Genomic DNA, 25,063 nt, shown 5'->3' with positions numbered 1-25,063 from the left:
ATTCCAGACCCTAGCTCACGGATGACATTTCTAAACTTACCCTGGGCCAAAAGGGAACCTACAGCCTTGAAGGGAAAGAAGTACTCTTGACAGGAGTCATCACCTGCTGACTAAAGAGCCTTGGTCCCAGAATAACCAGCAGCAATACTCAGGTAGTATGCTGTGGGCCTTGGGCTCTGACACATGCTGAACCCAGCACATTCCCAGCTGTGGTGACCATGGTGAAAGATCCTCTCTTTTGAGAAATGCATATGGAAAAGTAAAGGGGACCTTTGTCTTGCACCTTACGTACGAGCTCGGCCACAGTTGGGTAGAGCAACAAGTGAGTTCTTAGGGTCCCCAAGTCTAGGTCTAGGCTCTTAGAAAGGATTTCTAGACCTGACCTGGACCAAAAGGGAGCCCATTTCCCTGAAGGGTGAGTCTTAGGCCATGCAGTATTCACCACCTCTTCACATGACTGAAGAGTTGTTGGGCTTCAAGTGAATATTGGTGGTGGCCTGGCAAAACCTGCTGTGGGTTGGTGGTGGCAGTGGCCACAGGGAGAGGCTTCTCTACCTACGGAAAGGGGAAGGACTTTGTGTTGTGGTTCAAGTGCTGCCAGTTTAGCTGCACTGGAATACAACATCAGGAAAATTTCTAAGGATTTTTACTCCAATCTGTAGCTCCCAGGAAGCACCTCTGGACCCACTCCTAACCCAGGGCCTGAGGAAATTTGCCACTCTAAAGGAAAGGGCACAAACATGGCTGGCTTCACCACCTGCTGATCACAGAGCCCTAGGTCCTTCAGTGAACATAGGAAGTAGCCTGGTAGTGGTTACACTGGGCCCTGGGTGAAAGCCAGAGCTGTGGTGGCTTGTGTTCTGACCCAGCGTGGTCCCAGTGCTGATGGCCACAGGGGTCCTTGCATCACTATTCCCCCAGTACCAGGTAACTCAGCACAGATAGAGACTGTTGTTTGTTTGGGAGAAAGTAAGGGAAAATAACAAGAGACTCTGCCTGGTAATCCAGAGAATTCTTCCAGATTTTATCCAAAACCAGCAAGGCAGTACCTCTACAAGTCTGCAAAATCCACAGTATTATTGGACTTGGGGCCCAAGTCCCTTCAAATACTTGGAAAGCCTTCTCAAGAAAGATGGGCACAAACAAGTCCAGACTGCAAAGACTACAATAAACACCTAATTCTTCAATGCCCAAACACTGATGGACACCTACCAATATCAATATCATCAGGAAAACATGACCTCATCAAATGAACTGAATAAGGCACCAGAGAACAATTTTGGAGAAAGAGAAACATGTGACCTTTCAGACAGAGTATTCAAAATAGCTGTTTTGAGGAAACTCAAGGAAATTCATGATAACACAAAGAAGGAATGCAGAATTCTCACAGATAAATTTAACAAAGAGATTGAAATAATTAAAAAGAGTCAAGCAGAAACTCTAGAGTTGAAAAATGCAACTGACATACTGAAGAATGTGTTAGAGTCTCTTAATAGCAGAATTGATCAAGCAGAAGAAAGAATCAGTGAGCTTGAAAACAGGCTATTTGAAAATACACTGTCAGAGAGGACAAAAGAAAAAAAGAATAAAATACAATGGAGCACCTTTATAAGATCTAGAAAATAGCCTCAAAAGGCAAATCCAACAGTTATAGGCCTAAAAGAGGAGATAAGAGAAAGAGATAAAGGTAGAAAAGTTTGTTCAAAGAGACAATATCAGAGAACTTCCCAAACCTAGAGAAATATATCAACATTTAAGTACAAAAAGGTTATAGAACCCCAAACAGATTTAACCCAAACACTACCTCAAGCTATTTAATAATCAAACTCCCAAAGGTCAAGAATAAAGAAAGGATCCTAAAAGAAGCAAGGGAAAAGAAACATATAACATACAATGGAGATTCAATACATTTGGCAGCAGACTTTTCAGTGGAAACCTTACAGACCAGGAGAGAGTAACATGACATATTTAAAGTGCTGAAGGAAAAAGTTTTTACCCTAAAATAGTATATTTGGGGAAAATATCCTTCCAACATGAAGGAGAAATAAAGACCCTCTGGATAAATAAAAGCTGAGGGATTTCATCACCTCCAAACCTGTCCTACAAGAAATGCTAAAGGGAGTTCCTCAATCTGAAAGAAAAGGATATTAATGAGTATGAAAAAAAATCATCTTAAAGTTCCAAACACACTGGTAATAGTAAGGACACAGAAAAACACAGAATAATATAACACCAGAATGGGGGTGCTTTCTTAAGTAGAAAAAATAAATAATGAGCCAACCAAAAACAATAACTACTACAGCTTTTCAAGACACAGTATAATAAGACATAAAGAGAAACACTAAGAAGTTAAAAAGTGAGGGATGAAGAGTTTTTAGTAGTTTTTATGCGTTTGCTTATGTAATCAGTGTTATCAGCAGCTTAAAATAATGGGTAATAAGATACTATTTGCAAGTCTCATGGTAACCTTAAATAGAAAATCATACCACAGATACACAGAAAATAAAAAGCAAGAAATTAAAGCATACCGTCAAGAGAAAACCACCTTCATTTAAAGGAAGCCATGAAGGAAGAAAAGAAGGATAAGAATACCACAAAACAACCAGAAAACAAATAACAAAATCACAGGAGTTAAGTCCCTACTTACCAATAATAACATTGAATGTAAATGGACTAAACTTTCCAATCAAAAGACATAGAGTGGCTGAATGAATGGGAAAAAAATGAGACCCAATGATCCATAGCCTACAAGAAACACACTTCACCTATAAAGATATCCATAGACTCAAAATAAAGGAAACTAAAAAAGAGCAGGGTTAGCAATACTTATATAAAACAAAATGGATTTCAAGACAAAAACTGTAAGAAGAGACAAAGAGGTTTTTATATAATGATATAGGGGTCAATTCAGCAAGAGGATATAACAATTGTAAATATATGCACCCAACACTGGAGCACCCAGATATATAAAGCAAATATTATTACAGCTAAGGAGAGTTAGACCTCAATGCAATAATAACTGGAGACTTGCATCCACTTTCAGCATTGGACAGATCTCCCAGACAGAAAATCAACAAAGAAACATCGAACTTAATCTGCTCTATAGAACAAATGGACCTAACAGGTATTTATAGAACATTTCATCCAATGGCTACAGAATACACATTCTTCACCTCATCACAGGAATAATTGTAAAGGATATACCATATGTTAGGTCACAAAACACGTTTTAAAACATTCAAAAAAATTGACATATCAAGCATCTTCTCTGACCACAATGGAATAAAACTAGAAATTAACAACAACAGGGATTTTGGAAACCATAAAAACACACGGAAGTTAAACAGTAAGCTCTCAAATGACCAGTGGGTCAATGAGGAAATTGAAAGAAAAATTGAAAAATGTCTTGAAACAAATGATAGTGGAAACACAACATTCCAAAACCTATGATATACAGCAAAAGCAGTACTAACAGGGAAGTTTATAGCTACAAGTGCCGACATCAAAAAAGAAAAAACAAACTTAAAATAACTTCATGATGCATCTTACAGAGTGCTGATTGGTCCATTTTACAGAGTGCTGATTGGTGCGTTTACAATTCTTTAGCTAGACACAGAGTGCTGATTGGTGCATTATTAGAGTAATGATTGGTGCTTTTACAATCCTTTAGCTAGACACAGAGCACTGATTGGTGCAACTTTACAGAGTGCTGATTAGTGTGTTTACAATCCTTTAGCTAGACACAGAGCACTGATTGGTGCGTTTACAATCCTCTAGCTAGACAGAAAGGTTCTCCAAGTCCCCATTCGACCCAGGAAGTCCAGCTGGCTTCACCTCTCACTTTTATTTTCACATAGTTGTGTAGTTTTAAGAGGTCTTTGTGGTATTGATTTCTATTTTTATTCCACTGTGGTCCAAGTGTACAGGTGATATGATTTTGATTTTTTAGAATCTACTGAGATGTACTGTATGGCAGAGCATGTGGTTGATGTTACAGTATATTCCATGTGCAGATGAGAAAAATATATATTCTATGGTTGATGGGTGGAGCAGTCTATAAATGTATATTAGATTCCTTGGTCAAAAGTCTAATTGAAGCCCAGAATTTCTTTGTTAGTATTCTACCTCAGTGATCTAATGCTGTCGGTAGAGTGTTGAAGTTCCACACTATAATTGTGTGGCTGTCATTTTGTATATGTAGAAGTACTAGTTTTATGAATCTGGGTGCTATAATATTAGGTGTGTATATCTACAGATTCAATGCTATTCCTATCAAACTACCAACGTGGGTTTTCACATAACTAGAAAAAACTATTCTGAAGTTTATATGAAACCAAAAAGAATAGCCAAGCAATCCTAAGTAAAAAGAACAAAGCCAGAATCATAACATTACCTGACTTCAAACTATGCTATAGGGCTACAATAACCAAAACAGCATTGCATTGACACAAAAATAGACACACAGACCAATGGAACAGAATATAGAACTCATAAGTAAAGCCACACACCTACAGCCATCTGATCTTTGACAAAGTTGACAAAAATAAGAAATGATGAAAGAAATCCCTATTTGGTAAATAGTGCTGGGATAACTGACTAAGTATAGACAGAAGAATGAACCTGGACCCCTACTTTCACCATATACAAAAATTAACTCAGGATGGATTAAAGATTTAAATGTAAGACCTCAAATTATAAAAATTCTAGAAGAAAATCTGGGAAACACCATTCTGAACACTGGCCTAAGGAAAGAATTTATGACTACATCCTCAAAAGAAACTGCAACAAAAACAAAAATTGAACAAGTGGGACCTAATTAAACGAAAGAGCTGTTGCACAACAAAAGACACAGTTGACAGAGTAAACAGGCAACCCACAGAAAAGGAGAAAATACTTTCAAACTATGTGCCTGACAAAGGTCTAATATCCAGAATCCATAAGGAACTTAACTCAACAAGCAAAAAACAACCCCATTAAAAAGCAGGCAAAGGACACGAACAGACACTTCTCTAAAGAAGACATACAAACATATGAAAAATGCTCATGTCACTAGACATCAGAGAAATGTAAACCAAGACCACAATGAGATACCATTTTACATCAGTCAAAATGGCTATTATTAAAAGAACAAAAAAACAACAGATGCTAGCAAGGCTACAGAGAAAAGGAAATGCTATTACAATGTGCATAGAAATGTAAAGTAATTCAGCCACTGTGGAAAGCAGTTTGGAGATTTCTCAAAGAAATAAAAACAGAACTACCATTCAACCCAGTAATCTCTTTACTGGATAAATACCCAAGGGCATATAAATCATTTTACACAAAAGACATATGGATTTGTACGTTCATTGCACCACTATTCACAAAAGATATGAAATTGAACTAGGTGCCCATCAATGGTGGATTGTATAAAGAAAATGTGGCATTCATAGACTGGAATACTATGCATCCATAAAAAGGAATGAAATCATGTTCTTTGCAGCAACGTGGGTACAGCTGGAGGCCATCATCCTAAGCAAATTAACACAGGAACAGAAAACCAAAATGCCACATGCTCTCTCCTGTAAGTAAGAGATGAATATTAGGTATGTAAACTTGGGAAAAAATAGACATTGTGGACTACTGGGGTGAGAGAGCAGGAGATGGGCAAGGGCTGAAAAACTACCTATTGGGTACCATGCTGACTACTGAGTGATAGGATCATTTATACCCCAAACATCAGTGTCACACAACATATCCATATAACAAACCTACACATATACCCTTAAATCTAAAAGTTGAAATTATAAAACACAAAACAAAAAACTTGATTATTAGCATACTTTAAACTCCAGACATTTCCCCTATTTTCTGCTACAATATCAGGTTCTCCCACTCAACTAGGTCTTTCCCATCAAATAAACCAGCTCTTATTTCTCCCATCTTAAAAGTACTTTAAACATCTTGAATCTATTTTTTCTATTTCCTTTTATGGCAAAATTCCTCAAAAGAGTTATGTATTATTGATGACCCAAATTTCTCTTCTATTACTGTACTACTTATCTAATCTGTTGAAACAAATCACCTTGAACCACTTCACAAAAACCACTCTTGTAAAAGCCACCAATAATCTCCAAATTGTTCAACTGAATGGTCAGTTCTCTACCCCCATTTAACAGAGTTTGATGATCACTCTCCCCTCTTTGAAACATTGTCTTTATGTGGCTTCTGAACAATATAATTCCCATGGTTTTCCTCCTTGCTTACCAGCTATTTCTTCCTGCTCTTTTTGTTGATCCCTCTGTATCTCCTTGTCCTTTTAATGTTGGAGTGTTTCAGGGCTCAGTCATTGTCCTTTTTTTCCTTTCTATGTCCACTGATCCAGATTCCTTATTTTAAACACAATAGATATACTATCATTCTCAAATGCATATTTCATTTGAGCTTCAGAGTTACATACACAAGTGCCTACTTGACACCTTTATATGGCTAACTAAAGGAATCTCAAATTTAGCATGTGCAAACTAAACTCTTGATCTCCCAACAGTCTGATCTTCCCAGCATCTTCCCTACCTCTCCACTTCATTTTTCCCATTTGCTCAAGCCAAAATGCTAGTCTCCTCTTTCTGTCATAGTCCACATCAAATTCCTCAGAAAATCTTATTAGTACATTTTCAATTTATAGCTGAAATTTGGCCACTCCTCACTCCTCTATTGTACCATCTGGATCTAAGCACTCATCATTCCCACCTGCGCTATTGAATATCCTCCTAGTTTATATTCTTGCTTCTACCTTTGTCTAGTCTATCCTTAAATCAGCAGCCAGTGTAATCTTGTTCAAAGACAGGATAATTTTGTTACTCCTTTGCTCAAAACACCGCAGTAACATTTCATCTCACTCAGAGAAAAAAAAAAAAAAAAAAAAAACACATAATGACAATCGCCGAAAAAGTAAGTTTCAATTGCAACTGCAATTGTTTTCTTAAATGCTCATAATACTGTTATTTTAGATGTTTCACTACAATAAATAAGACAGGGCCCCTGTTCCTTCTCTGACCTCTTCTGTTATTATTTGCTTCTCATTTGCTCCTCTCCAATCACAATGGCTCTCCTGATACCCCTTGACCCTACCAAGACTGCACTCTCCTTATGACTTTCACACTTACTGTTCTCTTTACCTGAAATGCTTTTCCCCCAGGGAGCCACACAACTTATTCTCTCGCCTCCTCCAGGTACATATATGAATACATTACTTTCTCAGGCAGGCCTTACCTATCAGCCTCTTAAAAAATTATAACACTTCCCTCCCTCTAGCATGCTGTAGCCTTCTTTCATGCTTCATTTTTCTCTGTAACATATATCACTATCTAATATACCCTTTCATTATTTCTATTTGGTTTTCTATTGTCTCCCTGCTCCCACTGGAATGTAACCTCCATAAGGGGCGGGATTTTTGTCTGTCTTCTTACTGCTGTATCTCCAATACCTACTGCAGTGTATAGCATATTTCATATTCAATAAATATTTGTTGAATGAATGAATGTACAGAAAAATAGCACAATTTTAACAGCAAAAAAAAAATTGAAAATGATTTAAATGTCCTTTAACAGAAAAATGGATAAATTCAATGTAATCTCATAACACAATCTCAGAAATATATTGTTGGGGGTAGAAAATCTACATAAAGTGTGATATCAGTTATAAAGCTTAAAACCCTGCAAAATAATACTTGCTTCATTTACAGTTAAATACATATGCAACAATAGAACAAAATCACCTATGGGTAGAGTAAACATGAAAGTCAAGAGAGTTTTAACTCTGGGATAACAGAAAAATTGGATGATAAAACTAAACAGAAGGTTTTATTTATCAGCAAATTTTACAATATGTATATACACTTCCAGCAATATTTGAAATATTTAACAATGACTTATATGTCTCTCGTTTGCCTAAAACCCACCTCTGCATGTTGTCAGTGTTTCTGAATTAGCGAATCGGAGATCTTGTGTGAAAAGATTGTTTGCAGATAGAGCTATAGCATAAAATCCAGTCTATGACTTCACTCAATTCTGAATTGATTGTACTTCAGCAGGTTGAGCATAAAACCACATGGAATGTGTTAAGGATTCCAGATTTTGCTTGCAGTGTGACATTAATCAATCTCTAGTGATTCCTAGATCTTCACAGTTCCATAACCAACTCTTTATATATATATACTTTAAGTTCTGGCATACATATGCAGAACGTGCAGGTTTGTTACACAGGTATACACATGCCATGGTGGTTTGCTGCACCCATCAACCCATCATCTATATTAGGTATTCCTCCTAATGCTATCCCTCCCCTAACCCTCCACCCCCTGACAGACCTTGGTGTGTGATGTTCCCCTCCCTGTGTCCATGTGTTCTCATTGTTCAACTCCCACTTATGAGTGAGAACATGCGGTGTTTGGCATAACCAACTCTTATCCTATCACTCACAGCCAGATTGTGCTGTAATGTAGCATAAAACTTCCAGGCATTCCCACCACACACCCTACTGAGGGCTTAATGTGTTCTCAGCATGCAACTTTCCAAAGAAATAATAATTTTTTTAACCACAAAATATGATCTTGTCACAAAATCTTGTAAATTCATATTTTAATCTAATTATTAGACATCCATAAAGTTGGATTACTCAAATTGTTTTATATTTGCTATAGAAATCATTAGAAAATGTCAAAGCTCCTGATTCTGGATAAAATAGACTTGCTGTGTTTTAGGATCACCATCAGCTCTTCTTTTGCTATAAATTCCATCTAAAACATAACAGTGTATTTTCTTAAAATTAAAAGAGCTTGTCCTGAACTAACCTCCATATTCTATACAGGAAGCTCACATTTATCTTTGTAAGACACTATTTGACTGGGCGTGGTGGCTCACGCCTGTAATCCCAGCACTTTGGGAGGCTGAGGCGGGTGGATCACAAGTTCAGGAGATCGAGATCATCCTGGTTAACATGGTGAAACCCCGTCTCTATTAAAAATGCAAAAAAAAATAGCCGGGCATGGTGGCGGGCGCCTGTAGTCCCAGCTACTCAGGAGGCTGAGGCAGGAGAATGGTGTGAACCTGGCAGGCAGAGCTTGCAGTGAGCCAAGATAGCAGCACTGTACTCCAGCCTGGGCAACAGAGCGAGACTCCATCTTGGAAAAAAAAAAAAAAAAAAGAGACACCATTCACCCCACTCCTTTTAATAAGAGAAGCTGTGATGGTACAAATGAATTAATTCAGTATTTATTGGGAGGCAAACCCTTAAATCCATAAATATTTAATAGGCACAGGTATTATTTTGAACGAATGCTTTTCTACTTGCATAGATACAGGAAACTGTCATTCTAAATCAACACCCTCATCCCCACCCACCACCCTTCTTAGAGCATGGTCTTGTGCTTAAATAGTCTTCATAATTACAGCAATAAGGACCTAGCCTGATAATGGACAGTTCCTTATGCAAATGGTCCTCGCCTGAATGAATGAAGAGTAACTGTGGATTAGTTGATATTAAAATGCGTAATTGAAATTAGTACTTACAAATTTGTTGTTCAAAGTTGTCAGTGATTTGACTGATTTCTATCAGCTCTTATTTCCACCTACCCTCTCCCTAAAGAATTGAATAAGTAGCCTCTCTGGCCCACTATGTGGCCTAAAATAAGAAATCTTGTGCTTTAATTGTATTTACATTGTAACCTAAAGGTGGGAAATCCATATCAAAATTGGAAATGCCTTAATATCAATGGACCCAACAAGCTCATCTATTGCCTGTGTCAAATCCTGACAGTAAGTTGACAGGCAGCTCATATATCTGGTTGGCTCTGCTCTTCAGCTAGATGCAGAGATCACAGCTGCTATTACACATTTAGAGATGTAGATTTTAAAAAATAAAGAACGACTCACAGCTCCACATATCACATATAATATTGCCACAGAACAATCGTTGACACAACTTGGTCCATCCCCTTTAAGAGGGGACCTGAAAGAAGTCATTCCTTTTGGTGTTCTGGTCATCTACAGGCAACATGGTAAATATACTGTTATAATTTATAATTTAACAAGTGAGTTGTATTACAGTAAAAATAATTTCACACATATACATTTCTGCTTTACTTTTACTACTTGTCCCCTCCAAAAATATTACACGTTGGTAGGAGGGTTGTGTTTGGGAGGGATTTTGAGATGAGCTCAGCATGCTTCCCAATGGTTTCTAGAAGCCAACTCCAAGAGACAGGAGATCCCCAAATGGTGTTGATTACACAGTCCTCTGCACTGCTGTTGAACAATTATTGAGTCTACAGTCATACCACCCTAGTCTACAGCCATACCACCCTGAATGCGCCCAATCTCATCTGAACAATTATTGAATATTTACTATTTATCAGATTCGTTTGGCAGACCTGGAAATACTGAGATGAGTAAGATGCTGACACTAGCCTCCAGGATGTCTATTCACACACTTAGACAGACAAACACAACACAAATAATAAAAAGCTTAAAATGATGCTGAGAGAACCAAACTTCTCCCAGCCTCAGAAAGAGTACCTAATTCTGGCTGAGGCAATCAAAAAAAGCTTTTGGGAAGAGTTCACACTTAGAGTAAATCATTAGGAATAAATGAGAATGTGTATTATGTGGATAGGATAGATAAGGGCACACCAAGCAAAGAACAGCACATACACAGAGGCACAGCCATATGAACTAATGTGGAGAATCCACACAAAAGCATAGGATGGATGCGGAATTTTATCCTGAAGGCAATAGAATCCTTTCAAAAATTTTAAGCAAGGAAGTGAACTGATCACACAGGTGCTTCAGGAAGATCACTATGGCAGCAGCATGGAAAAGGGATCAGAGGAGGGCCATAGGAGAAATGGGAAGGGAAATCATGTGGCAAAAAAACCTACAAACTGTATCAGCTGTCTGTCGCATCAGGAAAGGTATCAGATCGAGTTGGCACTAAATAGTACTTGGGTGACAAGAGAGAAACATTTCAAATGTTGTTGGAATATCATTATGACTGCATTCCCTATGAAAATAAATGAAATAATAATAAAGTAACAATTAACTACCATTCAGTGTCTTTAATCCTCATAACTATTCTACAAGGTAGAGTTTACATTCCATTTTACAATCATGCCAACAAAATCAGAAAAATTAAGTAAATTAATTCAAGTCACATATCTACTAAATGACAGAATCAAGATCTAAACCTGGGTTGTCTGGCTCCGAAACACACACTCTTTTTATTGTACCATGATTTGTCTTGGATTCTCCATCTCAGGGGATTTATCAATGAAGTCCCCCAAAAGATCACTAAATAGTTGTCTCTTAGAAAATATTCCAATAAGGTTAATATAGAAATTTCTCCATCATTTTATTTTCCCCTCTTCCATGTATTCAAGATTAAAACATTTTTCACAGAAAATGTACTAGAAGGAAACTGGCCACCATAGTGCTGATCTGGGCCACATAGGGTTATTATCAAGGCTAAAACAACTTCTTGGAGAGAAATACTAACATTAAATTATGCTAAAAGTATTTTTGGCTCTTTCGAAATGATGCGTATAGAAAGGCTAGTTTAAAATAGTCACAGATTGGGGGTTGGGAGAGAGGAAAGATACCTCACTGGCATGCCCTTGCTTAAATTGCCTAATTAGTCATGCAAAATGCAACCTATATGCAATGGATGAGTTAACATTGCTATCACAACCTTCACTTTTCCATTATCTGACTTTTATGAGTTTAAATTTGCAGTCTTAGAGGTTGCAGTTGCGCCACTCTAGAATTTTTGCATTTAATTAAACAAAGCAATAGAGAAAAATCACATTTTTCAAAACAAATGTTCATCATCTTAAATCTAGCAATAAAAAAGATGACTCATCAATATTCTCAGAGGAAAGCTTTCAACTTGCCTTGCTACCATACTATTCTTTCTTTTTTACAGCCAACATGAGATCTGCCAAAAACATATGGCTACATCTGTAAAAGACGATTACTGTATTTGTTTTTAAACTTTCCTACATGCTATTCTGTGACTAAGTGCAAAATCAAATCTAGCTAGAATGTGTCATTTAAACCTTTAATAGATGTAACTTTATTTTTTACTATTAATAGGCCAAAGTAAATTCTATCTTAAAAATTGCAAGAATACAATGTTTTCTGTAATTTAAGCTATCTATCCTCAAATCACATGAAGTACACTAGATATCAATATCAAAACCCAATGGAACAAAAGCATCTTTTTTCCTAAAATTGGGTGGTGAGAATGATCCTCAGTGTATGTTAAAAACACTAAAAATTACATATCTTGTAATGGCATCTTATGAAAGCATTTAAACTTATGAGGTAAGCTTTTGGTGGTCATTAAAGGGTCCACTTAACTGGAATGTAAATATTATGGTCTTAATGTTAAAGGAGTCTACATGTGGATAATATTCTAGAGAACCTAGAGATTCTCTAGAGATATCGCTAAAGAATCTTCCATTATTCGGTCAACTAATATTTATATGTTATCTTCTACAGCCAGGTCCTATACTAGGCTCCACCATCTAGGGAAGGGGGACACTGGCCTTGACAGACACATTTTATTCTATTTGGAGGAGGAAGTTTGTTGGCTGAGAAAAAGGGCAATAGTGCTTAAGCAGGTGTTTTGAAGGTGACAAATGTTTAGAAAAAGGTGATGCGAACAAATAGAAGAGCTGATTAAGGACGATACTGAGGTTGAAAATCACACTACAGACCATGAGTTTGGTATGACTCTTCTCACCTCTGATTTCATCTAGCATCTTTCAGCGTCTGAGACACAAGAATACAGAAGGCAGAGGCTGATGCCAATCAGAGTTAACAAAGTAGATCTGGTAGAAACAGAGGGAGACTCTAACGTTGAGAGTACTGATAAGAGAATGGGTGGTGTGTCATACCCCAGGCTTCCAGACAATATTTGGACTCATGTAATAAAAAAGGAACTGAGATCTGGCCAGTAGAAGTGTTACATTGGCCACCACAATAGAAAAGCATAGTTTGCTTATGTGCTTCCCACATCTAAGTCAATTCTTAAGAGGCTGTCTTGGTGAGGAGGCCAGGTCTCCCTTGAGAAAGAACTCTGTAATGCTGCTATGCATACATACTATAAGATTCATCCTCATTCTTCCCCAAAGGGACTTGCTGCCACTCATCAGAGTACCTATGTACTCAGGGAAAGGGAATAACCATACTTTTCAAGAATAGCTAGATATGGGGTGTGAATGATATCATCATGGTTTTATGTTTAGAGACAGGGGCTTGTTGTCACCAGTTGAAAAGAGAAGTTTTCCCCTAAGTTTATCTGATAGATGATCCAATGAGTTTTTGGACCCAGCTTGTAGGTCCCTGTTCTCCATGGTTTATAAAGGAACACATATACCCTGACCTGTGAAATGGGGGCATTATGCTAGAAAGAGCTTAGTAAAAATGCCTAAAATGACCTCCCAATAATATTATCTCTGATAAGGGACCTATTATAAGGCTAAGGCTATAACAGAAGGCCAAAGACAACAGAAGCCACTGCTCTTCCCATGATCTCTATCAGCCAGAAATAACCAGTCTCATAGGATTCTGGAGTGCCCTGTTAAAGGCATAACTAAGACACCCTCTTGGAGACAACACCTTTAAGGACTGAGTTGTCATCATCCAAAAGGTAATGACTGATATGTGAGGCCGTATCTTCAAAGGCTAGAATATGTATCTGTGACCCAAAGGGCAAAACTAAAATCGGCCATTTAAACCATCTCCCCCAGAGACCTACTTGCAGAATGTGTGCTCACCATCCCTGCAACTTTAGTTTCTGACAAGTGAAGAGGGAGACAAGTAAATGAAGGCAGTTTCTACCAAAAGCCACATCTCTACAACTATGCTAACAATCTTGTCACTTTGGCTCCCTGTGTCAGAAGACTAGGAAGAAAATAAAGGAGTGATTATAGTGGCAAAGATGATGGACTCTGACTGACAAGATGAGCTAGTGTTACTTCGAAACAAGGGTGCAGGGATCCGCGCATGTGGAACGCAGGGTGTGTCTCGTTTCCATTCCCATCAACTAATAGTCAATCACAACAACCATAGGACATAAGGACAAAAAAACGGGACTTGGACATTTTGGGGAAGAAGTCTGTGTTATCCCATCAGACAGGCAATTCAGATCAGCAAAATTCTGATAAATGATAAGGGAAATCAAGAACACATGGTAGAAAAGATAAATGAAGTCTACGAAATAGGGCCTCAGAACCAGCTGCAGTAATTGAGACGATAGCCTGTTTCAACTCTCCTTCTTGCCTCTACTCCTTCAGAGACTGTAGCTGGCCACCACTTTGAAGTGAACTCTGTGACCTGCAGCTCCCCACTGGAAAAGAGAGGAGGACATCAAGTTGTCATAGTATTGGAGGTCCAATATCATGATGGGGATGGGAAGCAGATATAATGGAAGGATCGAGTGGATATGAGTGATCCAAAAGGTAGATTGTAGCAGGTTTCTCTTATGTAGCATTTCAGATGTTCCTGATCTCACCTGTCTCTTGTCTCAGCTCTTGTCTCAGTGAGCCAATGCCACATAGGCTCCTATGGACTTCATACTGGTACATCCTGACAGTATGTCACCTCATGCCTGAATTAAGTTCTTCTCTTGCCTCTCTTCCCTTTGATATTTATTCAGGACCAATCAAGACAAGAGCCAGTGGGTAAATTATTCCCCTTTTGTGTTAGGAGTCAAAATCTGAGACAGAAATTTGTGTTCAAGTGATTCATTGAAGGAATATTCCCAAGAAAAAAGGAAAAGAGGCCAGCACCTTAGGACAGGGGAGGAAGCCAACCAAGGATTTGACCTCAGCAGGTGACTAATTTTACCCTGATCCCATAGGGTGCTCTGGGCCATGAATCAAGGCAAGGGGACAGTCCTTTGACCCTTCTGTGAGTCAGTCACTGGCTAGGGGCTACTCCTCAGGCTAGAGACTAAACTTCCTGTTACAATGACTTTCTGGCAATTTTCCAGAGAAGTGTCAGTGATATATTTCTGGCAGCCAACACAGCAGCTGGGGGAATGGGTGTGCAGGCCCAGTAAAGAGAATCTCGGGGGACTCCAACAGCATCCTTTTTGTCCACTGAAGGAGAGTCCTGAGAAGTCGTTTATATGACTGCTCAGGGAACAACCTTTAGAATCAAGTAATCATTTGCATTGTGTGCATGAATCATTGTATATGCAACTGGCCCCATAGCACACCCTGGTATTGGCTCTCCTTTCTCCTCTGTGTCACTTCCCTTGTCCTCCACTCATGCTTCCTGGGGATTGTAATCTCTAATAAATTAAACCTGATACACCCTCTGCCTCAGGCTCTGTTTTTTAAGGCACCCGAACTAAGACTACTGCGGAAGAAAGAAACAAAGAATAAAGGACCTGAGAGGATATGCAAAGCCTCAAGGTGCTGCCGCAGTGAAAGGGTGGGGACAGGGGCAGATAAGAGACCTGATTGGATTGAGAGGCCTGTACAGAATGAGGTCTCCTGTGCATGGCACTGGAGGCCTGAGGAAGGTGACAGTCTTGCTCAATACTTAGGCAGTATTTTGCCAAGAAGTTACTTGCAGAGTCCCGTACATAACTCAAAGAAGCATAACTAGTCAAAGATTTTGGAAGATAAAAATATCTTCCAACCAAAATTTGTGACTGGGTAGGCCATAAGAGTTAATTATAGTAATTTATAATGAAAAGTCCAAGATGCCTATATGTTTATAGGTGACTAGGAAAGGACTGATATTTTGGTTTAGCTTTCTTCTCAGAAGACTCACAAAACATCCCTAGTGGCAAAAGACCTACTTACTTGGGGAAGTTACCAATTTAAATCACAGTTTCTACAGGTAGCATTAATTCCTATATGTGGCTGTTTCCTATGCAGTCTTTTGAAATGTTCCTAGTTGTTGAAGTGTGAACAACTTTCATAAAGTACAGAGAAAGAAAATTTTCTTAAAGCCCCATTTGAATTGCTTCTCTAGTAGAACATTACATAGGTTATTATGCCTAGGGATTTGATTTACTTCACCTCTTTGGCACTTTCAATAAGCACCCCATTATCAAAAGCCTCCTTAATTTCATTTAATGTGAAAAGCAAAAAGTCACTTACCAAAGCAGGAAATAAGTTTATTATGCCTGGCAATACTATCATCATTAATTACATTTGTTAACTTTTTAAATTTCCCTAGATTCAGAATGCTTCTTAAAAAAATATCATCAAATGCAACAATGCCATATAGAGTTCACTGGAATGAAAAATAACTCTGATGTCACCAAAGGGTAAAGCATTACCAGTCGAAAGCCATTCGGTAAAGATGACAGAGATTTGAAGTTGAAATGCTCTCCCATTGTCCAGTTAGCACTATAATCTGTGTGTATACATATAAAAAATACATGAACACATTTTTAAACACATTAGTCAGAAGCACAGAGCTCTATAAACAGATGTCAGATCTTACATACAACTCACGTGCCTTCTTAATGAAGTTAAAAGTTTGTGGGAGTTTTTTGGCAGAAGCTAGGCATAAAAAACAAAGATAAATGCCTACAAAGATGAAAAACATTTAAAATATGAGCAATTTTGGAGAGCTTATAACTTAATAAAATGTGAAGCATACCTTCTAATAAATGCCTGTGGGTAGATATTTTAAAAGCTTAATCCTTTACTATCCAGCGCCCAGGGTACTCACACATCTTAGGTAGCTACACATTGTCATAAAATGCCTAGAGAAAAGACATACATTTTTTCTCACAGTTATAAGAAGCAGAGTGAATATCCAGGCTCACCAACAAATAAATCTAGAAGGAGCTATTAAGTAATTTTACTATGAATTTCCCTGTCAAAAGAGTGACCAAGTTTTAGTCTTTCTGAGTCAACACAAGCAAAACCTTGGTATTCTGTAGAAGCATCAGCAGAAATCCTGCGTATTTCTGAGACTCCTCATATCTACTTCAAATTTCAGTTCAGCATTAAGTGACATTTTAATATTTTTCATTCAATTGGCATTAGTTGTTGAGAGTCCACTCTGTGCCAAGCACTAAGGTAGGGGCTGGGGTTTAGAAGGGTGAATGAAAAACACTTTGCAGTTTAGTATATTATGGTTCTCAGGATTATAAAGTGTAAGATCCTTAAGGAAGGGACCATGTTGTCCATCTCTCATGGAGATTAGCAGAGTGCTAAGCAGATATTAGGTGCTCAAAATTCACTGCACTTTTTTGAAAATACTAATGGTGGTCGCTGGCATGTGAACAACTAATTTTTTTTACTCTAAACTACCTTATTTGGTAGCACTAAAATACTAATTCTTACAGATTAGGGGATAAGATGCCAATATATTGACAGGCAACTTTGCCTGTCAGACACAGGGTCACCCCATCCTTTATCATTATACTACTTGAACTATATGCCACCACTGTAGGCCCATCTCATGGATATAGGAAGTGTTGCAATGTCCTCCAAAGGGATTCTACTACCCACACTTCTTGCAGGCTCACCAATTTGATTTTAACAAATATAGTTCCTTTTTCAGTCTCCTTACATTAGCTGCTGTTTGTGCAGTTACCTTACTGCATTGTGTAATTCTATTTATTATTTATATCCCACTTTCTGAAAGAATTTGGGATGGCATAAGATACTAAAATGTGTGATAGACAAGACCATTATAAGTAAAAGAGGACATCAAAAGCCAGATCAGAATAATGAATAAACTTATCAAAAAACGAAAATGATTTACTGTAAGAGAGCACTAAATTTAGCTTTAAGCGATATCAAAGTCAAGGGGAATAGGGAGCTTATGGTCTAATATATAGTTCTATAATATGCAATATTGCATATATTATGGAATGGCAGATTCAATGAATTCTATCAACTTATCTATGGCAGGGACTGCTGGGCATCCACCAAAATCTGTTCTCCTCTTCTTCCATAGTGACAAAGTGGTGTCTGGGTCACAGTTAGGGACTATATTTTACAGCCTCCCCTGCAATGAGGAGAGGTCACATGTAACTAAGCCCTCACAAATGGGATGCGAGTAGAACTGATATGTGCAATTTCCGCATCTCATGCTTAGGATGAATTTTATAGTCCTGACTTCCAGTCTTTTCCCTTCCTACTAGCTGGAATGGGCATGACCAGAGTGACCTTGGAAGCTACAAGTTGAAAATGGTACAGCCTCCATTGACTTGGTTCCCCGATTGTAGAGAAAGTAGGCTTTCTCCTTGGAAATCCAGGGTGCCCAACTTAAATAATTTTCTCAAGTCATCCAAACACCTCAAAAATATGAGCTGAAGGAGATATCTTTGAGTGAAATCAAAAATATATCTCCCAGAGGCCGAGGAGGGCGGATCGCGAGATCAGGAGATCAAGACCACCCTGGCTAACATGGTGAAACCTTGTCTCTACTAAAAAATACAACAAAAATTAGCCAGGCGTGGTGGCAGGTGACTGTAGTCCCAGCTACTCGGGAGGCTGAGGCAGGAGAATGGCGTGAACCCGGGAGGTGGAGCTTGTAGTGAGCTGAGATCGTGCCACTGCACTCCGGCGCAGGTGACAGAACAAGACTCTGTCTAAAAAAAAAAAAATCTCAAAAAATGCCACTGAACATCAGGAGAAATTAAATCTGAGGTCATAGCAAGTACTTAGGATCAGACTGGTTAAAGAATTGGGAAAGTACTATAAAGAAACATGATGCATTTTGTCTGCCACCTAGAGTACTGTGATAGCACAAATGCGCACCAGGGAAGCCTGTCTCAGCAGCATGGCACTGCCTACTGCAGAGCTCTCTAAAGGGCCACTCTCTGGACTTCTTTGGGCCAGAGTGCCCAGTGATCATCATATCACTCAAGTCTAGTCCTGGGGAAAGTTTTATTGTTAGTCATGTTTCATATTTCCTCCTCCTTTCCATCACATCCCCTTACTGCAAAGTACCCTTAAGCCAGTGCTATCTCTGGCTCTGCAGGGGCTACCTCCTGCATCAGCACCCCATGCTGCACATTTCCTTTTCCCTATCAAATTTTACTGGTCATGTGTCCAGTCCCTTTAAAGCTTCATTATGGAATGACGTTCTAATCTGATTGTCTAATAGCAAAGTAGGGCAAATAAAATTATGTTACTGCAATTCCTTCTTAATGTTTGCCCCACCAGACATTCTATTTGAAATGTAAATAGGCTTCCACTGCCAAGGCACACATTTGCATATATACACCCAACTCATTGTCTAATATATGGTTCTATAATATATTATGTAATATAGCATATATTTTGAAATATGGCAGCTAATACTTGGAACTTAGAGCACGTAGGTCGTTGGGTTGAAAGTTTGGGTTCAGTGGAAGGAGAGAAAATGGAAAAGCCATGCCATTATTACGGGTGTCAAGATTCTACTATAGCATTCTCAAGTTATGTGGCAACTTAGAGGAAGATGAGTACTGTCTGTTTCCTGAAATCCTAGGAGATTTTATTGAGGTCATAGGTGCCCCACTGTGCTACAAGGACTATCTCTTGACTGCCTTCTGATATTCTAAAAAATCAGATTTAAGTAAAACAGACAAAATTTTAACCTTTGTTCTTAACATGATGCTTGTCATCCTTTTTCCTTCTTAGAATCTAGTAACAGATAGTTAAGTGCTTTGGATCTTGAGTTTTTTCCCCAAGTTCTGTACCAATAGATTGTATATATGTACATATATTTTTGTATATACATTGTGATATACATATTACAATTACATAGACACTATACAGGACTGTGAACACTAAAGGTTAAGTAATCTATAATGAAAGGGGTAACAAATGATCTTCAAATAGCTCTATTTGAAAGATGAGTAGTAAAAGCGTGCTTTAAAATGAGGGCTACTATACAATTTAATCCTGGAACACGACAGGAAGAAAATATTAACTACAAAATATATGTTTGCATAGGACATAGTACTAAATAGCCCTTCAATTCCAGCTTTAACATATATGTAGTATTTTTAATTCTAACAATCCTGCCATGTAGGTATTATCAGCTCACTTTTAGTGGGGGAAATAGTTGCAGACATCAGTGAAACCCATTTCTGTATTTTCTATGACTCTTTCAGTTACACAAATCAGAAACCCAACTCAAACTATCTTGAGTAAAAAAGGGTAGGGGACAATCACCAGTTTACACAATCAAAATGTTGATAGGGAGGTCTGACTTGAAACATGGCCGGATACAGGTAGGCAAATGGCCATCTTCAGGGCTCTGTGTCTCTCTTCATCTCCTAGACAAAAGATAGCCATAGTAGGAGCATGATAGCCATTAGCAGACCAAGAGTCACATCTCTGGAGTTTAGCAACCCCAGCATAGAGTATTTTTCCCCAAGGCTCTGATTGAAATTGCATGCCCATTTCTGAACCAAGCTCTGTGGCCAGAAACATGATTGGTCGGGCTTGGGTATACTATATACCTCTTTGAGAGAGGGAAGATACAAATTAAGCCCTCTCTATTACCACATGGAATGATCCCCACTATCTGCCATATACACACAAAAGTATTATCTTTCTAGAGAAAGTGGAAAATGGATTCTGGGCAAGCAAAACCAAGAGATGTCAATTACACTTATCACCCTTAACCTCCAAGCATATTGCAATTTTTTTGGTCATATATATAAGTACAAAAGTATTTCACTTGGCATATGCAAATATTCACATAAAACCTAAAATCCACTAACACTCTGCTCAAAGGACATAGTCTGAATTCTCATATACTTAGAATTTCTGAATATTGTGCATCTTTTTCCATCAGATTTGAATATGGCTCCTTAAGACCTAGCAACCTATGGCCAATTGGATAATTTCACCTCCCTTTGCAGACATAGAAGAAAAACATAATAAAGACAAGTGATGTCCATTTGGGAGAGAAAAGGTAGCAACATTCAATAGTTAGCTCTTCACAGCATTGCCCATTCTGTTAGGCAGAGATAGCAAAGACTCACTGCCCCAAAGGTAAAGTGATGCCTTCATCAGCTGAGTCACTCCAGGGTACTCACCTGGAGAACCTCTGCTGTCCCTGGACCTCCATGGCAATACCTGAGAGAGCCACGAGGGAAGGCAAAGCTGTGGGCGTGGCAAAGCTTCAGGAACATGCTTGTTGGTATGGTTTCTAGGGCTTAAGCAATCAATCCCACATGCTAGGCCTGGGACTCCCGTTTCAATACAGCCCCCTTAACAGCACCTGAACTACCTGGGACACATATACTATTCCTGAATCTCTAGTTAAGCTCTCATGTCATCTTATCCCTGGCCAACAGAGTGAAATTCTGTTAACTAGCCCCAGGAGAATTGGACTGATTTTTGTAAAGTCTCTCAGAATCAGAAAACAGCACCATAATATCCATTACTACTTTTTCTCCTCCATCACCTCCTCCTCCTTTTATTTCTCCTCCTCCTTTGTGCCATTCAATATAACGCACGAGAGCTGCATGATGCACAAACTGATTATAACACTACAAAACGATAGTAAAATCTAAAATCTCCTTCCAAAATCCACAATAGTGTTTTAAGGCATCTGAAAATTGTTAAATTACATTGACTTTGCTCCTGAGAAATGAAGCCTGGACTTCAGTTTGAAAGCAGGTGTCTCCTATCAGCCAAGCCATCACTTCCCTATAACCGTGAGCTGCTGGTTCCCAAAAGTGAGTGCCAAGATGATTTTAATCAGGGCTTGTCTGGTGGATCACACTCCCCTGTCACCCACTGCCACACACATAGACACACATCCATGCACTTACAAAAAGTACAAAAAGCCTGATTTTCATTTACTGTAAAATAGACACATTTTGTTTGTTTTCTTTTCAGAAGCCACCACGTCTGAAACTATCACCAAAGTATTTGGCTTGTAAAGCATGTGTTTTGCTTGGGAGCTAATAGCAGTTCTAATTCTAGTCAACAATGTCTGTTTCATAAACCCAGCATACACATTCCACTTTACACAACCCCTACTTGGAGGCAGGGAGCTGTCTTTATACTTCCAACTCATTTCTATTATAACTTTTTGAGTTGCTACATTTAGGATAGCTGTTTGGCAGAATTGCAATTTTCCTCATGCACAGTAAGTGAAAACTCTCATTATATATTGCTACATCGGGAACAACTAAAACTGCTATTTCAGAGAAGGAAAAGGAAGACATCTAGCTTTGAGAAACCTTCTCTAAAAGAATTCTCCACAGTCACATTATTCTTTTGGAGTTATCCAGCACTTTTTCCATGCAGGGACACAGGATTTCCTGCTGTGTCATTTAGTTATACTTACAATATCCCCAAAATGAAAAATATACATTAAAATCGTCTCTGTCTTCTTAAGGGCTGGTTACGATGACAATGAGGCAACCATTATTTCAGGTAACCAGAGCAGGCTAGGAAGCAAGGTGCCTTGATTTGAAGAAAGATGGTTTAGGACTGAAGAAAAAAAAAAAAAAAAGAGGGAAAGAAATTTGGAGGTCAAGGGGGAACTAGACACCGACCCTAAGCCTAACTTTAATCTTAATTGAATCTCCATTCTATTGGGTTTGACTTTGTGGTTAGTCTGCCACACTGGTCTCTCGGAAACTTGAGGATGGAAATTGTACAGTAGGGGGTTAATTCATCAGGTCCTGATCACTCTCAATCTACACATTCCAAAGAAAAGTCTTTCTTCAGGAGAACTGGCCCTTGATCAGCTCCTGTGAGATAACCTTTGACCCCTTAGAATGTCTTGCTTTGTAAGACTGTTTTGGCATTCCTGAGGCCTAAGGCCACCATGTATCAGTTTGACCAGATGGCTTATGCTAACAATGACTTGTGGTGACTGTTTTTGCATGCCTGAGGCTCCGGGATTCCATGTATTCATTTGACCTCGCAGTAGTGATAGGAGGGTGAAGGAGTGGCTCACCCTGAATAGCTAAAGTTAGTCGTGTCCTGAATAAAAACCCTGGACATCAAGGCTCCAGTAAGCTTTTCTGGTTATCAACGCTTTACACATGTTTTCACAAATTATTTCTGGGATAATTAAGCACATCTTTGTACAACCCCACTGGGAGGGGATTCCTGGAAGCTTACATTTGGTTTCTACTGGGCTTTGCCCGTCCACCTTTCCCCTTTATTGATATTGATCTGTATCCTTTCACTATGATAATCCATAAACAGAAGCATGACAGTATTTCTGAGTCCTGTGAATGCTAGTTAATTATCAAACTTCAGAGTGGTCTCGGAGCTCCCCCAATACAGAAGTGACTGAAAGAGATAGCTGGAGGAATTTATCCCTGAATGATAATTAGAGATAAATATTTTGTACCATCCAGCCAGAAACATAAATGTTCAAGGGTCTGCAGATAACCCTTCCCTTGGAGCCAGAGTCCTGGAACCAAGTCCTTTCCCTTTGTAACGCCTATGTTAGAAAACAAAAGAGCTACTAACCATGGCAGGCCTTCTCATGTTAGTGTATTCCCAGATAAACATTTTTAGCATAGACTCTCTCCCTTTCCTCATCTACTGCAGAACAAATACATGTCCAGTACTCTCAAAATACAGGAGCTTATTACCTTGTTCAAAAAATAAATAAATAAGACTGTGAATTCTCTGGCACTTTATACTCTCTAGTATTTTTTGTAAAACAAGTAACTTTATTTAGATAATCATAAAGTTTTATATAATTCATAAGACACAATTTTTATATTTTGTTTTATTCTCATGCAAAAAGTGTTAAACAATCTTAAAATATTGAAAAATCAGAATAATACACAATATTAGACCATTGCCCCCACTGGGTCAAAAATTTACTTATGTTTATAAGAAGTAATTAAGAAGAATGAGAAAAGAAAAAAATAAACTAGTATAGCAGCGTTGTAAGCCCACTCAGGCAGAGAAATTCCCATATCTAATGCATTCAGGTTCTGTTTCCCTCTTGGATAATCAAAATGAACTATCATACTTCCGCATGCTATTATGCCTAAACCACCTCTACTGTTTCTAAACATCCTGTGAAGAGATTGCAAATATCATTTAGCTTTTATATTAAATCTTCCTATTTCTATCCAGCAGTTTCTGACTTCTACCTCTTGTTAATCACAAAAGTTCTTAAGATGGTTTTTTTCAGCCGGGCGCGGTGGCTCAAGCCTGTAATCCCAGCACTTTGGGAGGCTGAGACGGGCGGATCACGAGGTCAGGAGATCAAGATCATCCTGGCTAACACGGTGAAACCCCGTCTCTACTAAAAAATACAAAAAACTAGCCGGGCGAGGTGGCGGGCGCCTGTAGTCCCAGCTACTCGGGAGGCTGAGGCAGGAGAATGGCGTAAACACGGGAGGCGGAGCTTGCAGTGAGCTGCGATCCGGCCACTGCACTCCAGCCTGGGTGGCAGAGCGAGACTCCGTCTCAAAAAAAAAAAAGATGGTTTTTTTCTAACATACATTTTAAAAATCCCTAAGTCACCAATTACAGAAACCACTATCATCTCCCAATCAGTACAAAGCATGAAAATCCCATTTGACCTGGCAAATCCCATAAAGCTTTTATGTTAGCATACACAACACAATTCATCAAGGGGAAGCTGTGAAGGACTGAGGAACTTGGGTTTTCCAACTCAGGGCCAGCTCGGTCAGTTTTCCTTGGTTTACCACTGGCCAAAATTAAGATAAGAGTTCCACAGTTTCACATTAGAGACAAAACATAACTCCTTCCCAACTGGAAAAGTGTGTTTGGACCTCTTTTTAATTTTCATGTGTAAAGGACACAAGAAGCAAACAATCAAATCTCAAAATCTTTGAGTTCTCCCTTCAAAGCATAAAATAAGAGCCTTGAAATTCTGGGCGGCATTAAAAGATCCTCCATTCTAGCCATGTATAAAAGCAACAGGCAGGGCCAGGCTCAGTGGTTCACACCTGTAATGCCAGCAACTTGGGAGGCTGAGGCAGGCGGAGTACTTGACGCCAGGAGTTCAAGACCAGCCCGGGCAACATAGTGAAACCCCATCTCTACTAAAAATACAAAAAAAAAAAAAAATGGTTTTTTTCTAACATACAT

At 38.7% G+C, this 25,063-nt stretch overlaps 1 long non-coding RNA gene across 1 annotated transcript in view; it reads right to left on the bottom strand.

Moving 5' to 3' along the window:
* LOC117069693 overlaps window positions 1-25,063 on the bottom strand; it is a 325,386-nt gene that overhangs the window by 216,964 nt on the left and 83,359 nt on the right. The gene's annotated exons all lie outside the window — the stretch shown is intronic.

The sequence above is a fragment of the Trachypithecus francoisi genome, unplaced genomic scaffold (genome assembly GCF_009764315.1).
Source record: "Trachypithecus francoisi isolate TF-2019V2 unplaced genomic scaffold, Tfra_2.0 Lachesis_group3, whole genome shotgun sequence".
NCBI lineage: Eukaryota > Metazoa > Chordata > Mammalia > Primates > Cercopithecidae > Trachypithecus > Trachypithecus francoisi.
Note: the sequence above shows the minus strand (reverse complement) of the source record. Positions and strands in the feature narration are given on the sequence as shown.